The sequence below is a fragment of the Mobula birostris genome, chromosome 7 (genome assembly GCF_030028105.1).
Source record: "Mobula birostris isolate sMobBir1 chromosome 7, sMobBir1.hap1, whole genome shotgun sequence".
In the NCBI taxonomy this organism is placed as follows: Eukaryota; Metazoa; Chordata; class Chondrichthyes; order Myliobatiformes; family Myliobatidae; genus Mobula; species Mobula birostris.
In genome coordinates this window covers 6,953,546-6,971,615 of record NC_092376.1, presented here as the reverse complement: position 1 = coordinate 6,971,615, position 18,070 = coordinate 6,953,546, and the positions used below count along the sequence as shown (strand labels likewise).

The 18,070-nt window shown below is 44.2% G+C and overlaps 1 long non-coding RNA gene and 1 pseudogene across 1 annotated transcript; one reads left to right on the top strand and one right to left on the bottom strand.

The window, feature by feature from the left end:
- Positions 1-7,698: 7,698 nt before the first annotated feature.
- LOC140200652 (uncharacterized) lies at positions 7,699-8,238 on the bottom strand. The gene is made up of 2 exons (XR_011886683.1): positions 8,065-8,238; positions 7,699-7,951 (listed from the first exon to the last, which is right to left on the bottom strand). It is a non-coding gene; the product is annotated as an uncharacterized lncRNA (long non-coding RNA).
- A 121-nt stretch (positions 8,239-8,359) lies between these two features.
- On the top strand, positions 8,360-10,608 carry LOC140200636 (BTB/POZ domain-containing protein KCTD14 pseudogene; annotated as a pseudogene).
- The last annotated feature ends 7,462 nt before the right edge of the window (positions 10,609-18,070 follow it).

Genomic DNA, 18,070 nt, shown 5'->3' with positions numbered 1-18,070 from the left:
TCTAATATTCCCCTTGAACTTCCCACTCCTTACCTTAAAGCCATGTCCTCTTGTATTGAGCAGTGGTGCCCTGGGGAAGAGCCGCTGGCTATCCACTCTATCTATTCCTCTTATTATCTTGTACACTTCTATCATGTCTCCTCTCATCCTCCTTCTCTCCAAAGAGTAAAGCCCTAGCTCCCTTAATCTCTGATAATAATGCATACTCTCTAAATCGGGCAGCATCCTGGTAAATCTCCTCTGTACCCTTTCCAATGCTTCCACATCCTTCCTATAGTGAGGTGACCAGAACTGGACACAGTACTCCAAGTGTGACCTAACCAGGGTTTTATAGAGCTGCATCATTACATCGCGACTCTTAAACTCTATCCCTCGACTTATGAAAGCTAACACCCTATAAGGTTTCTTAAATACCCTATCTACCTGTGAAGCAACTTTCAAGGATCTGTGGACATGTACCCCCAGATCCCTCTGCTCCTCCACACTACCAAGTATCCTGCCATTTACTTTGTTTCTGCCTTGGAGTTTGTCCTTCCAAAGTGTACCACCTCACACTTCTCCGGGTTGAACTCCATCTGCTACTTCTCAGCCCACTTCTGCATCCTATCAATTTCTCTCTGCAATCTTTGACAATCCTCTACACTATCTACAACACCACCAACCTTTGTGTCATCTGCAAACTTGATGGCCCACCCTTCTACCCCCACATCCAGGTCGTTAATAAAAATCAAGAAAAGCAAAGGTCCCAGAACAGATCCTTGTGGGACACCACTAGTCACAATCTTCCAATCTGAATATACTCCCTCCACCACGACCCTCTGCCTTCTGCAGGCAAACCAATTCTGAATCCACCTGGCCAAACTTCCCTGGATCCCATGCCTTCTGACTTTCTGAATAAGCCTACCATGTGGAACCTTGTCAAGTGCCTTATTAAAATCCATATAGATCACATCCACTGCACTACCCTCATCTATATGCCTGGTCACCTCCTCAAAGAACTCTATCAGGCTTGTTAGACACGATCTGCCCTTCACAAAGCCATGCTAACTGTCCCTGATCAGACCATGATTCTCTAATTGCCCATAGATCCGATCTCTAAGAATCTTTTCCAACAGCTTTCCCACCACAGACTTAAGGCTCACCGGTCTATAATTACCCGGACTATCCCTACTATCTTTTTTTGAACAAGGGGACAACATTCGCCTCCCTCCAATCCTCCAGTACCATTCCTGTGGACAATGAGGACATAAAGATCCTAGCCAGAGGCTCAGCAATCTCTTCTCTTGCTTCGTGGAGCAGCCTGGGGAATATTCCGTCAGGCCCCGGGGACTTATCTGTCCTAATGTATTTTAACAACTCCAACACCTCCTCTCCCTTAATATCAACATGCTCCAGAACATCAACCTCACTCATAGTGTCCTCACCATCATCAAATTCCCTCTCATTGGTGAATACCGAAGAGAAGTATTCATTGAGGACCTCGCTTACTTCCACAGCCTCCAGGCACATCTTCCCACCTTTATCACTAATCGGCCCTACCTTCACTCCTGTCATCCTTTTGTTCTTCACATAATTGAAGAATGCCTTGGGGTTTTCCTTTACCCTACTCGTCAAGGCCTTCTCATGCCCCCTTCTTCCTCTTCTCAGCCCCTTCTTAAGCTCCTTTCTTGCTTCCCTCTATTCCTCAATAGATCCATTTGATCCTTGCTTCCTAAACCTCATGTATGCTGCCTTCTTCCACCTGACTCGATTTTCCATCTCACTTGTCACCCATGGTTCCTTCACCCTACCATTCTTTATCTTCCTCACCGGGACAAATTTATCCCTAACATCCTGCAAGAGATCCCTAAACATCGACCACATGTCCATAGTATATTTCCATACAAAAACATCATCACAATTCTCCTGTCAGTTGGACTTGGTTGTTTGAGACACACGCCATTGGGAGCATTTGATAGGGAGTGGGAGGCTATGTGGGAGGAAGGGTGACTTACTTACTTGTCTATTACACCAGTGGCATTTAGAGCAGAAATCAATGTCCCCATCTCCGCCTGATGTAGAAGGATACTTCCATGCTGTTTCCAAAATAATCTTGTTTTACATAGAAACATAGAAAATAGGTGCAGGAGTAGGCCATTCGGCCCTTCGAGCCTGAACCGCCATTCAGTATGATCATGGCTGATCATCCAACTCAGAACCCTGCACCAGCCTTCCCTCCATACCCCCTGATCCCTTTAGCCACAAGGGCCATATCTAACTCCCTCTTAAATATAGCCAATGAACTGGCCTCAACTGTTAGCTGTGGCAGAGAATTCCACAGATTCACCACTCTCTGTGTGAAGAAGTTTTTCCTCATCTCGGTCCTAAAAGGCTTCCCTTTTATCCTCAAACTGTGACCCCTCGTTCTGGAATTCCCCAACATCGGGAACAATCTTCCTGCATCTAGCCTGTCCAATCCCTTTAGGATTTTATACGTTTCAATAAGATCCCCCCTCAATCTTCTAAATTCCAATGAGTATAAGCCTAGTTCATTCAGCCTTTCATCATATGAAAGTCCTGCCATCCCAGGAATCAATCTGGTGAACCTTCTTTGTACTCCCTCTATGGCAAGGATGTCTTTCCTCAGATTAGGGGACCAAAACTGCACACAATACTCCAGGTGCGGTCTCACAAAGGCCTTGTACAACTTCAGTAGTACCTCCCTGCTCCTGTACTCGAATCCTCTTGCTATAAATGCCAGCATACCATTCGCTTTTTTTACTGCCTGCTGTACCTGCATGCCCATTTTCAATGACTGGTGTATAATGACACCCAGGTCTCATTGCACCTCCCCTTTTCCCAATCGGCCACCATTCAGATAATAATCTGTTTTCCTGTTCTTGTCACCAAAGTGGATAACTTCACATTTATTCAAATTAAATTGCATCTGCCATGAATTTGCCCACTCACCTAACCTATCCAAGTCACCCTGCACCCTCTTAGCATCTTCCTCACAGCTAATACTGCTGCCCAGCTTCGTGTCATCCGCAAACTTGGAGATGTTGCATTTAATTCCCTCATCCAAGTCATTAATATATATTGTAAACAACTGGGGTCCCAGCACTGAGCCTTGCGGTACCCCACTAGTCACCGCCTGCCATTCTGAAAAGGTCTCGTTTATTCCCACTCTTTGCTTCCTGTCTGCCAACCAATTCTCTATCCACATCAATACCTTACCCCCAATACCGTGTGCTTTAAGTTTGCACCCTAATCTCCTGTGTGGTACCTTGTCAAAAGCCTTTTGAAAATCCAAATATACCACATCCACTGGTTCTCCCCTATCCACTCTACTAGTTACATCCTCAAAAAATTCTATGAGATTCGTCAGACATGATTTTCCTTTCACAAATCCATGCTGACTTTGTCCGATGATTTCACTGCTTTCAAAATGTGCTGTTATCACATCTTTGATAACTGACTCTAGCAGTTTCCCCACCACCGATGTTAGGCTACCCTGTCTATAATTCCCCGGTTTCTCTCTCCCTCCTTTTTTAAAAAGTGGGGTTACATTAGTCACCCTCCAATCCTCAGGAACTAGTCCAGAATCTAAAGAGAATTTACCATTTAGGGTTGTTAGCCCTGAGCTGATCCCCTGATCTTGCAAGATCACTCTTAAACTGGCCTCTAGTCTTTGACCTGTTTGGCATGGGTGACCCTATCAAAAGCAAAAGCATAAAGCCCTGACTCCAGCCAGAATATCTCTCTGGGTCATTGTGGCATGCAAACCTCCAAACCACAATAAGATAGTGGTCCTCTTGGAGGAGACTGATGTTAGAGAAGGTTAAAAGGTCAACACAATGTTTCTATGTTCTATGACTTAGACAGATTGGGAGAATAGGCAAAGTAGCAGATAGAATGCAGGAAAGTGTACGGCTATGCACTTTGGTAGAAGGAATAAAGGCATAGACTATTTTCCAAAATGGGGAGAGAATTTGGAAATCAGAGGTGCAAAAGCACTTTGGAGCTCTCATACACCATTCCATAAAAGTTAACTTGCAGATTGAGTCAGTGGTAAGAAAGGCAAATGCAATGGTTAGCATTCACTTTGAGAGGACTAGAATATAAAAGCAAGGATGTGATGCTAAGGCTTTGTAAAGCATTGGTCAGACTACATTTGGAGTACTGTGAGCAGTTTTGGCCCCTAATCTAATAAAAGATGTGCAGGCATTGGAGAAGATCCAGAGGAGGTTCTCAAGGATGACTCTGGGAATTAAAGATTTTTTACACGGACTGAAAACTGCATAGCACTTTAATAATACATTATATAAAAGAAAATTCCAGCTGCATGGTAGTGAAGGCTAAGTGTGCGGGAGCATTTCAGTTCCTGCATGGCTGCACACCCATGCAGCTTAGAGGGCACAGTGGAGAAGATGTTTCCTAATGTGGGAATGTCGAAACAAAAGGCACAGCTCAGATTAGGACATCCCTTTAGAACAGAGGTGAGGAGGAATTTCTTTAGCCACAGGGTGGTGAATGTGTGGAATTCATTGCCACAGATGGCTATGGAGACCAATTCATTGAGAGTTTAGAAGGATGTGGACCAAGTGATGGCAACATACATTTTGGTCTGCAGACATGTATGGGCTGAAGGGCCTTTCTCCATGCTGCATGACTCTGTGTTGACTACATCTCCAGCATGCTGATTTGCATACAACTGGATGTACCTGCAATACTAGCAGCAATTGGATCCAGAGTATGTTGTGGCACTGTACAACCAGACAGAGGGTAGAAGAGAGGGCTATCTTAGCTGCAAAGGGGAGGGGCACAAGCAGAGACCATTGGCTTTCCCGACGGAGGAGGCACAAGAGAGTGCAGATGCTGGAATCTGGAGCAGCCACAGTACCACAGCGGTTAGTGAGACGATATTATAGCTCAGGACAACAGAGTTCAGAGTTCAATTCCGGACTCATCTGTGAGGAATCTGTACATCCTCCCTATGGAATATGTGGGTTTTCGTCATGTGCTATGGTTTTCTCCCAGGGTCCAAACACGTACCAATAGTACGTTAATTGGTCATTGTAAATTGTCCCATGATTAGGCGAGGGTTAGATTGGTGGGTTGCTGGGTGGTACGGCTCATTGAGCTGAAAGGGTCTGTTCTGCACTGTACCCCTAGCTAAAAATTAAAAAAATAAAAACACACAATCTGTTGGAGGAAATCAGCAGGTCAGCTGCATCTGTGGCAGGAAATGAATATGTTTGTATCTTGCGGTGGATTGTGAGGACTGCCGAGAGAATCACCGGGGTCTTTCTCCCCCATCCCTCATCCACAACATATACCAGAAGCTCTGCATTTACAGAGCTCTCAGCATTGTCAAGGACCCCTCTCATCCGACCCACAATCTCTTTGACCTCCTACCATCAAGACAGAAAGTACCGCAGTACAAGAACAAGCACTGTTAGTCTGGATAACAATTTCTTTCCCCAGCTGTGAGATGTCCGAATACCCTGCTCCTATGCAGTACACATTACTTATGACAGTACATGTAGTGTACTACTTTTCGTAGAACAAGATAGAACATTAGAGCACAGTACAGGCCTTTCAGCCCACAATGTTGTGCTGACCTTTATTCCTACTACAAGTCAATTTCACAATTTTCTCCCACATAGCCCTACATTTTTATTTCATAAATGTGCCTATCTAAGAGTCTCTTAAATGTCCCTAATGTCTACCACCCCTGGCAGCACGTTTCACACATCTACCGGTCTCTATGTTAAAAACCTACCCCTGGCATCCCACCTATACTTTCCTTCAAACATCTCAAAGTTCTGCAGCCTTGATTTAGCCATTTACACCCTGGGTAAAGGTCTTAGGCTGTCCACTTCATCCATGCCTCTTATTATCTTGTATACCTCTAACAAGTCACCTCTCACCCTCCTTCATTCCAAAGAGAAAAGCCCTAGCTCACTGAATGTCCTCAGAAAGCATACTTTCTAATCCAAGCAGCATCCTGGTAGATCTTCTCTGCACTCTCTAAAGCCTCCACATCCTTTTTATGAGGAGATCGGAACTGAACACAATACTCCCTGTGTGGTCTAACCGGAGTTTTATAGAGCTACAACATTACCTCACGGCTCTTGAACTCAATCTCCAATTAATGATGGCCAATATACCATACACATTCTTAACCACCCTGTCAATTTGCACTGCAACTTTGATGGATCTGTGGACATGAACCCCAAGTGGACTCCTCTTTTCCTCCATGCTGTTAAGTATCCTGCCATTAGCCCTGTATTCTGTAGTCAAGTTTGATCTTCCAGTGTGAATCTCTTCACTTTTCCAGATTTGATGATGAGAGGCGTTGATCGTGTAGATAGAGGCTTTTTCCCAGGGCCGAAATGGCTAGCACAGTTTTAAGCTGCTTGGAAGTAAGTGCAGAGGAGATGTCAGGGGTAAATCTTTTGTATGCAGAGAGTGGTGAGTTCGTGGAATGGGCTGCCGGTGATGGTGATGGAGGCGGATACGATAGGGTCTTTTAAGAGACTCCTAGGTAGGTACATGGAGCTTAGAAAAATAGAGGGCTATGGGTAATCCAAGGTAATTTCTAAAGTAAGTACATGTTCGGCACAGCATTGTGGGCCGAAGATCTGTATTGTGCTGTAGATTTTCTATGTTTTCTGTGAACTCCATCTGCCACAGCTCAGCCTAGTTCCACATTCTATTAATGTCCCATTGTAACCTATGACAATGTTCTACATTATCCACAACACCACCAACTTCATGCCATATGCAAACCTAATAATCCACTCTTCCTCTTCCTCATTCAAGTCATTTATACATTTAACTATATACATTATAAATATATGTCATATATGCATGTCATGGTCCGGTCCGTGAAATCCACATTCTGGTTCACAGTCCGGTTCATCGATCCTTATTCCGAGTTTTCCTGTTTTCCCTTGTTCCATTGGGTGCCTTAATTGAGGCACCTGATTCTCGTCTTGGGCTGACACATAAGTATCTCCGCAAACCAAGGATTCCCTGCTGGACCGTTCCCTTCCCCTCCCCATCTGAATCCCTGACAGTTTCCTTGGCAGTCATCCCGGCCCTGCGTCCAAGAAAAGGTCCCGGCCCTGTTCCCAAGAGCCTAATCAAGCTGAGTCCCAGAACCAAGCCAAACCTAGTCCAAGAGCCTCGCCCTGCTCTGGAGTCCCCTCGCCTAGCCCGGTGCTGGAGATCCCTCGCCCTATGCTGGAGTTCCCTCATCCTGTCCAAGCCACGTCCAAGAACCTTGTCCCGTCCAAGTCAAGGCTTTGTGTTCACGTCCTGTCCATGTGCCTCGTCCTGTGAAGGAGTTCCAAATCCAGTCCTGTAGCCACATCTTGTCCTTGCATAGATCCAGGGTCCGAGCCCGAGTCAAGACCCAGGGTCCAGGTCCCTGTCCAGTCTCTGGCTCGGAGACCTAGCCCAGGCTTCTAGTTCCAAGTTCCTTGTCCTGGACCCGCTCTCCTAGTCTTAGTCCTAACCCAGGCTCGGTGCCCTTGTCTTGTCCAGGGCCTGTGTCCATGTCCAGCGTTGTTTCTTCCTGACTCCCCTTGCTTTCTTGATAAACCTTGTCCTGTTCCTAGTACTTCAGTGTCTGTGTCTTGCATTTGGGTCTGCTCCCAACGTCCCCTTATGACAATGCACTTTATGTCAACTTATACATCTACAGAATAATTTTTATTATCTGTTAATATGATTGTGTTTTTATTATTTTATATGCTGCTTATGACATGTCTACTATATTTTGCAGCTTGGTCTGAGAGGAATGTTGTTTTGTGTACAAATGAATGACAATAAAGTTCAACCTAAACTTGAACTTGAAGAGACTGCAGATGTTGGAATCTGGAGGAACACACAGTATGCTGGAGGAACTCAACTGGTCAGGAAGCCTCTGTGGAGGGCAATGGACAGTCTATCTTTGTATCTTCTGCCCAGTGGGAAGAGGGGGTAGAGAAGATAGAACAGTTAGTATTTTGCCATGTTTCAGGAAATCACTTAACCACTGAACAGACAAGGCTAATGAATGAGACAGCAACCCACACTGATCCATTGTCACGTAATCCATCTTGATCTTCCAATGTACTGAGTGAGTCCCACACCTTCAGGGGTGATCCTGGATGGGCTGTTGAGGCTGCGATACCATTTGATCTCCATTGGTGGGTGGAAAAGATCGCTGGTGTTTAGGGACCAATATTCATCCAAGTTCAAGTTTATTGTCTTCTGACTGCACAAAATATACAACCAAACAAATCAAAACGTGTATCACACACAGCACATAAAACAAAATCTTATGCTCTAATTAAATTAAAATATATAATTCAAAATGCATGTAATAATGTGCAACACAGGTAAACAATAAACAGCTCGCTGTTCTGGCGATGAGATCTCGATGGTGGCAGGGTATTCATTAGACTCACAGCCTGAGGGAAGAAGCTGTTACCCAGTCTGGCAGTCCTAGTCCTGATGCTCCTGTACCTCCTTCCACCAACAATGTGATGAGATTGTATGCTCATCATTTTACTGCCTGTGAGATTATTCTTTGCATAACAGCACAGGGTCCTTTCCCCATCGTAGGGCAGTCCAAAGCTATAGGGCATAGGTATAGGGTGAGTGGGGAAAGACTGAAAAGGGACCTGTCGCCACTCCTGCCCGGGTGTTCCATGCTCCCACTACTCTCTGTGTAATAAGCCTATATCTGACATCCCCCCACCCCAAATTTTCCTCCAACCACCTTAAAATTATGTCCTCTGGTATTAGCCATTTCTGCCATGGGAAAAAAAGCACTAGTGTGGCAACAAAGGCTAAGTGCATGGAAGCACTCAGTTGCTGCATAGCTTAGAGGGAACAGTGCTTATCTTACGCACATCTATCAAGTCTAAAATACTAACATACATTTCAATCATAATCATAGCATCATAATTCAATGATTCCTTCCCCACTCTCACAGATGCTGCCAACCCACTGAGTTCCTTCTCCTGTCGGTCATTCGCTGGCCTCCAAACGTGGTTCTATGTATAAACTGTACCGTGGAAAGCATTCTGACTGGTTGCATCACCGCCTGATAATGGAGGGACAGCACAGGATCAGAAAAGGCTGCAGGAAGTTCTAAACTCAGCCAGCTCCATCATCAGCACTAGCCTCCCGCCATTGAGGACATCTTCAAAAGGCGATCACGCAGAAAGGCGGCATCCATTGTTAAGCTCCCCTGTCACCCAGGACATGCCCTCTTCTCATTGCTACCATCAGAGGGAAGTACAGGAACCTGAAGATGCAACACAATCAACGTTTCAGGAACAGCTTCATCCCCTCTGCCATCAGATTTCTGAATGGACATTGAATCCATGAACACTACATTTTTCTCCTTTTTTTGCTGTCTTTTTGCACTTATTATACACACACATGGCGTGGAAAGGGGAGACTTGCTGCATGGGCAACTGCCGGTCTTCCATAAAACCTTGCCCAGGCCTGCACCCTGGAGACCTTCCAGGCACAGATCCACTGTCTCGCGAGACTAACAGATGCCTACCATTATACACACACACACACTCACATTCATAATGAAGACATACAGAAACTTCTTACAGAGGATGCCAGGATTGAACTCCAAACTCCGATGCCTTGACCTGTAATAGCATCGGACTAACCACTATGTTACTGTGGCGTATATTTCTTACTGTAATTTATTTTATGTATTGCACTGTACTGTTGCCGCAAAACAACAAATTTCATTACATATATTGCTTTCCCTGGAGCAGCGGAGGCTTAGAGGACCACCAATAGCAGTTTATACATTTATGACAGGCGTAGATAGAGATTTGGTTCTAATTGAAACTTGAACCCATTTTTAATGAAGGTAACCAAACTGCGCTCTTTCCTCCTCCATACCTCTCCCACCCCCGTCGTTTACTGCAGGTTTTCAGAGTTATCAATCTGAACGTTGGAGGGCAGATCTACACCACGACACTGAGCACTCTGACGAGATTCCCCAGGTCCAAGCTGGCCGAGATGTTCCGTGGACGTGCCAGGTTGCCCCTCGACCCCAAAGGCAGATACTTCATCGACAGGAATGGCACCTACTTCAAGTACATCCTGGAATTCTTGCGGACTCGAAAGCCACCAAGCTGCTTTGCTCAGGGCGTCTACCAAGAGGCGCTCTTCTACGGAATCGGGCCCTTGGTGAAGTCCCTTGAGGAACACCCTGAAATGTACAGCGAGCAGGTTGGAAGGCAGAACTTTTTGGCACGGGTACCGAATTACAGGGAAAATATAGAGCTCATTATCCACCTGGCCAGGGCCGACGCTGTGGCCGCCCGACAATCCATAGTCATGGTTTGTATCGTCAAAAATGAGAAGGATGACGCAGAATGCCTTCAGGCTGTGAGTAACCTCAGTTCCAATGAGGAGCCTATTGTGAAATTCGGACCCTGGGACCCCTCCCCAACTGTTTCTGACATGCTGCGCTGCATCGAGATGGACCTAGAGAAACGAGGTTATAAGGTTTCCTCTCAACCCCATGTGATGGCGAAAGGGCCACTTTCCAAGCCCTGTAACAAGTTTTACCATTTGATTTTCAGTTGGTGGTAAGACATGAAAGTGGATATTTACAACGGGAACCTTTCTACAGAGCTGGTCTGTCCTTGTGTTCATGCCTCACACAAGCCTCTTCAATTGTCTCCAGCTCTCCAAGAAAGCTCTAGCAAGAAAGTCAAAATACAAAGCCTTTGGCACATATACAGTGCTTATAGAAAGTATCCCCCTCTTTTCATGTTTTATTGTCTCACAGCATTGACACAGTGGATTTACTTTGGCTTTTTTCTGAATCTGGTCAACAGAAAAAGACTCTTTCATGTCAAAGCACAAACAGATCTCTACAAAGTGATTTAAATTAATTACAAATATAAAACACAAAATAATTGATTGCATAAGTATTCACCCCCTTTAATATGACACACCAAATCATTGCTGGTGCAGCTAATTGGTTTTAAGAAGTCATATCATTAGTTAAATGGAGATCTGTTTTTGGAGACCTGTGTGCAGTCAAGGTGTTTCAATTGATTGCTGTAAAAATACACCTGTATCTCGAGGGTCCATCTGCTGGTGAGTCAGCATCCTGGCAAAAACTACACCATGAAGACAAAAGAACATTCCAAGCAACTCTGCGAAAAGGATATTGAAAAGCATAAGTCAGGAGATGGGGGTAAGAAAATTTCCAAGTCACTGAATATCTCTTGGAGTACAGTTAAGTCAATCATCAACAAATGGGAAGAATATGGCACAGCTGTAAATCTCTCTAGAACTGTTGCCTGGGTGCTTCGCCAGCCACAGCTTTATGGGAGAGTGACAAAGAGAAAGCCACTGTTGGAAAAAATACTGACACGAAATCTCTGTTAGAGTTTGCCAGAAGGCACGCGGGGAGACTCTGAAGTCAGCTGGAAGAAGGTCCTATGGTCTGATGAAATCAAATTTGAGTTTTTTGGCCATCAGACTAAACATCGCACATCATCAAAAACATACCATCCCTACTATGAAACATCATGCTGTGGAGATGCTTCACTGCAGCAGGCCCTGGAAGGCTTGTGAAGGTAGAGGGTAAAATGAATGCAGCAAAATACAGAGAAATCCTGGAGGAAAACCTGTTGCAGTCTGCAAGAGAACTGCGACTTGGGAGAAGATTTGATTTCCAGCAAGACAATGACCCCAAGCATAAAGCCAAAGCTACATAGGAATGGCTTAAAAACAACAAAATTAATGTCCTGGAGTGGCCAAGTCAGAGACCAGACCTCAATCTAATTGGGAAATCATGGCTGTTCACTCACAATCCCCATGCAGTATGATAGAGCTTGAGCAGTTTTGTAATGAGAAATGGGGGAAAATTGCAATGTCTAGATGTGCAAACTGATAGAGACCGAGTCACACAGACTGTAATTACTTCCAAAGGTGCAACTACTAAATAGTGACTTGAAGGGGTGAGTAATTATGCAATCATCTAATAATTGTAATAAATTTAGACCAATCTGTAGAAATTTGTTTTCCCTTTGACACAACAGGTTTCTGTTGATCAGTGTCAAAAAAGCCAAATTAAATCCATTGTGATTCAATGTTGTAAAACAATAAACCATGAAAACTTCGGGGGGGGGGGATGGTGAATGACTTTTATGGGCACTGTGTATATACCTAGGGTGCCTAAGACTTTTGCACAGTACTGTAGTAATATGTGAGTGATGATAAACCTGATTCTAATATGGGTCTGTATTAGTCATAGAAAAGTACAACACAGAAACAGACCCTTCAGCTCACCTGTCTTTTTCAAAACCATTTAAACTGCCTATTCTTGTTGACCCCCATAGCCCTCCATACCCCTACCATCTTTGTACCTATCTAAACTTCTCTTAAGCACTGAAATCAAAGCTCACATGCATCACGTGTGTGGAAGCTCATTCCACACTTTCACAGCCCTCAGAGTGGAAATGTTTCCCTCATCTTTCCCTTAAACTTTTCAACTTTCACCCTTAACCCATGACTTCTGGTTGAAGTCCCACCCAACCTCAACTGGAAAAAGCCTGCTTACATTTACCCTATCTGTACCCCTCATAATTTCTCCTCTCAACCTTCTATGTTCTAAGGAATGAAGTCCTAACCTATTCAATCTTTCCTTATAACCCAGGTCCTCCAGGCAGCCATCTACTACCACTCTCTGGCTTCTCCCTGAAAGCCAACGTCTAATTCAATTTACCACCTCATCTTGTAAGCAGAGTAATTGAACCTTGTCGACCAACCTCCCATGTTTCTAAAGTCCATGTATTGTGGGTGGAGAGTGGGAGGGGACTCATGGTTGGAAAAGGGGGAAAGGAGAAGGGAGGGAGTGAGAAGCACTAGAGAGAAATTCTGTAATGATCAATAAACCAATTGTTTGGATTCAAATTATCTTGCCTGGTCTCTCAGGCTAGGTACGTTTGCACCCACATCAGCCCTTGTCCCCAGCATTCCTTCTCTGCCACTTGTCTCATACCCCTCTGTGGTGCTCCACCTTTGCCACCTCCACAGCATTTGCTCCCGCCAGATTTACAAACTCAAACTCTGCTCCATGTTGAGAAATACAGGACTGTGCAAAAGTCTTAGCACCCTAGCTATATATATGACTTCTGCACAGTACTGTAAATTTATTATCAAAGTTACCAAAAGCTACCTTGAGATTCATTTCCTTTTAGGCACTTACAGGAAAATAAAGAAGTATAATAGAATTTATGAAAAACAATATAAATAAAGACTGCCTTACAGCCAACATGCAAGAGAAGAGAAACAACGCAAATAAAAAAATACTGAGAATGTAAAAAGTGCCTGAAAACGAATCAGTAGGTAGTAGAATTAGCTCAGAGTTGGGGTGAGTGACGTTATCTACACTGGTTTAGGAGTCTGACAGTTAAAAGGGTGGTGTGGGACCTACAGCTCTTGAACCTCCTACCTAATGGTAGAAGCAAGAAGAGAGCATAGCCTGGATAGTGGGAGTCCTTCTTCCTCATGTTCTTACCACCCTTAATTGCTTCCATTTAAGTACTGATACAGTATGACATGGGAGCAGAGTAAGCCTATTCAGCCCATCAAGTCTGCAACTCCCATTCCACCATGGTTGATTTGTACTCCTTTTCAATCCATTTTCCTGTCTTCTTCCCATACCCTCTGACACCCTTACTGATCAAGAACCTATCGATACTTTTAAAATACCCATTAACTTGGTCTCCACAGAGTCACCACCTTATGGCTAAAAAAATTCCTCCTTATCTCTTTCCTAAAGGGACATCCTTCTATTATAAGGCAGTGCCCTCTGGTCATAGACTCTCTCACTACTTTAAACATCGTCTCCATGTCTGAATAAAGCTTTTCAATATTCAGTGGGTTTCTGAAATTCCTGAGATATTGAAAAATGCTCCACAATGGAATATGGAATAAAACAGAAACGTGCATGACCAAGCTCCAGCTTCCTGTCAAGATTGCGCCCAGCGGCGTTCTCCATTGTGGTCATGGCTCAGACTTAGTTTCTTTTTAGGTTCATAGAGATGGTTTTGGTGACAGAGAAGGGGGTTAGGGTCATTTTAGGGCTTGGAATTAGGGATGTGGGAGAGTTAGAGGTCAGGGAGTCATCGGCGAGTTCCAAGATCGGAGTTTTGAGCGGGCAGGAGGCACAAAGGCTGTTGATCCTCTCGGGACATGAGTCGGTAAGACTGGAGTTGGAGGCTTCTGGGTTCCGTCATTAGAGTCCTGGCATACGTGCTGAAGATCAAAACCCTAGGGTCGATTGCAAGTCAAGGCCCGATGGTCTGTGAGTCCATTGAGGAAGTCGAAGGCCAATCTTTGTGAGGCTGGAGGAGTGTAAGTGTGAATGGGTGGGTGAATGAGAGAATGGGGCTTGTTTAGCTTTTCATAAACATGAGAAAGTCTTCAGCTGCTGGAAATCCAGAGCCACACACACAAAATGCTGGAGGAACTCAAAAGCTCAGGTAGCATCAACGGAAGTGAATAAACAGCCAAGCTTTCAGGACTGAAAATGAAGGGAGAAGATGCCATTATTGTTGTACGTGTTATTTTATGAACATGGTGGGCATGCTATGTTGGCATCAGAGTGTGTGGCGACATTTGCAGTCTGCTCACAGTACATGCTCAAGTTCTGTTGCTAGTGACATAAACAGCGCATGTCCCTTTCTGTTTCGATGTACACGTGATGAATCCATGATTCTGAATCTTAAGTTATCATTCAAAAGCAGGTTGGGCAGTTACCATTACAATAATGGACCATAAGATCTGTAGTGGGAATTTCATGACATACTGGGATGAAGACATAGGGTTGTAAAGAACGTTGACCTTCATAAATCAAAATACTGAGTACGGGTGTGGGGATATTATATTGAAGTGCAAGACATTGGTGAAGTCTCATCTGGAGTATTGTGTGGAGTTCAGGTCACCTACCTACAGGAAAGATATCAATAAGATCGAGATTACAGAAAAAGTTTACAAGGATGTTGCCAGGACTTGAAGACCTGAGTTTGGAGCCTCAGTTAGACTCTGCAAAATGTGTCATAGCATACTTTCTGCTATATAAATGAAAATCATTGCTGCTCTTAGTTATGAACACGTGGCAGAGCTGCCTGGTCCAAGCAGATCATCTTGGCACCTTCAGAGGAGAGGGAGAGAACAGCATCAACTTTTCTTGATCCATGAAATATTACTGTCATCAGCAAGGACATTGAGTGTCATGGTAATATAATGATTCACATAACACTGTTACAGCTCGGGGCATTCCAGATATCAATTCCACCACAATCTTTAAGGAGTCTGTATGTTGTCCCTGTGAACTGCGTGGGCTTCCTCTGGGTGCTCGAATTTACTCCAACAGTCCAAAGATGTACTGGTTAGTAGATTAATTGATTGTTGTAAAATGTCCTGTGATTAGGCTAGAGTTAAGCAGGTGGGTTGCTGGACGACGTGGCTTGTTGGGCCAGAAGGGTCTGTTCCGGGTTGTATCTCAAAATAAACAAACAAATTTAATAGCTGAATGTTCCATGAGCCAAGTGTCTTCCCAGACCACTTAGGAGTGGTGGAACAGTGTCAGAGAAACCAGACACTTATATTTAATAGGAGTAGACAATAAGATGATTGATCTTATCCGAGCAGAACTTCCTCGCAGAAGCCCCCCATTTTACATTACCTTGGAGTTGGAACCATCCAGCACACACCCATTCCCCTCCCCATCTACATTATCTCCATTTGCCCACATTTAGACCATATTTTTTGTTAGCAATACAGTGCAGAATAGGCCCTTCCAACCCTTCAAGCCACACCACTCCAGCAACCCCACAACCCCAATTAACCTTCACTTAGTCACGGGACAATTTACAATTACCACTTAACCTACCCAGTATGTCTCTGGACTGTGGAAGGAAACTGCAGCACTAGGGAACACACATTCCATGGGGAGGACGTACAGAGTGCTTACATAACTGCACCAGAATTCAGCTGCAGAACACCAAGCTGTAAGTGTCATGCTAATTGCTTCACTACCATCATACCTGTTTATGCCTTGTTGATTTACTCAGTGTCCACTTTATTAGGTAGCAGCAACTTAATACATAAAAGCATGCAGACATGGTCAACAGGTTCAGTTGCTGTCCCAACCAAACATCAGAATGGGTAAGAAATGTGCTCTAAGTGACTTTGACTGTGGAATGGTTCTTGGTGCCAGACAGGGTGGTTGAGTATCTCAAACTGTTGATCTCCTGAGATTTTCATGCACAACAGTCTCTGGAGTTCACAGAGAATGGTGCAAAAAGCAGAAACATCCCATGTGGGGCAGTTCTGAGGATGAAAATGCCTCGTTAATGGGAAGTCAGAAAAGAATGACCAGACTGGTTCAAGTTGACAGTAACTCAAGCAACCACACATCACAACAGTGGTGTGCAGAAGAGCATCTCTGAACACACAACACGTCAAACCTCGAAGTATTTGGGCTACTGCAGCAGAAAACCACAAATATCCTTGGTGGCCACTTTATTAGGTACAGGGTCACTGAGTGTAAGTCCTTATTTTAATGTCTCTTAAATGTACTATTTGTATCTGATTCCACCATCATCTCTTGGAGGACTCTGTGTAAAAGAAAATTTATCCCTCAAATCCCTCCTCTCACCTTATACTATTCCAGCTTGTTTGTTTAGCAATATGGTACTGAACAGGCTCTTCCAGCCCAACAGCCTAACAATTTAACCCTAGCCTAATCACAGTATAATTTACAATGATCAATGAACCTATTAACTGGTACGCCTTTGGACTGTGGGAGAAAACCTGAGCATCCAGAGGAAATCCATGTGGTCACGGGTAGAATGTACAATTTCCTTACAGACAGCCAGCAGGTTGCTGGCTCTGTAAAGTGTTATGCTAACCGCATAGGGGGTTTTTGTTCCCCCTACCACGGGAAAAGACTCTGACCATCTACCCTACTCCTCTTATAAACTCACCCCTCAGCTTCCTTTTCTCCAAAGGATTAAACTCAGCCACAGTAACGTAGTGGTTAGCGCAATGCTATTACAGCTTATGGTATTGGAGTTTGGAGTTCAATTCTAGCACCGCCTGTAAGAAGTTTGTATGTACTCCCTGTGACCATGTAGGTTTCCTCTGGGTGCTCCAGTTTCCTTCTACATTCCAAAGATGGGCAGGTTGGTAGGTTGTTAGTTGGAATTGTAAATGGTCCTGTGATTACGCTAGGGTTAAATAAGTGGGTTTCTGGGCAGCACAGCTCATTGGGCTGGAAGGGCCTGTTCCACACTGTATCACAAATAAAATAAATGCATTGAAAACCAAAACCTAACAAATATAAGAAAACAATGGTTAACTTTCTCCTGGAGCCAGTATCACCAATTCATTAGAATGGGAACTTTATTTGCTTGCACTAGGTGGGTTGCTGGGTGGCGGGGGCTCATTTAGCTGGAAGGCCTGTTGTGATAACTAAATAAATAAAATTCTCTATCACTTTCATCCTTCAATCCAGATAACCTGATGACTCTCCACTGAACTCCCTCCTGCACAATCACGTCCTTCCTGTGACTAAAATCTATTAAATATAATCAGCAACTGAGCTTGCAGAGTTCTCTGAGGGAAATTTCAAGGATAAACCTGTTTGAAAAAAAACTTCTTCGCCCACTTAGTCCTGAATGACCGGCCCCTTATTACAAGACAGTGACCCTTGGTTCCAGGTTAACCAGTCAAGGAAACATCAACCCTGACTTTACCTTTCAAGCCTCACAAAAATGTTTGGTTCAGCGAAGAGTGCCCTCGCACTCTTGAACATTCCAACAATCAATCCGATATGCACCCTTGTTGTCCAAATACAAGACATGTGGTAAGGATGGAAGCCATCTTGCTCCGAAGGAAACCTGTGAATCCAATGAGTTAGAACACAGAACAGTACAGCCTCTTCAGCGTCTGTCCCTATCAATCTCCCTCTTAAATAGACCCAATGGTTGTCTCATTCCTGTAATGAGGTGACCAAAAATTAATACAT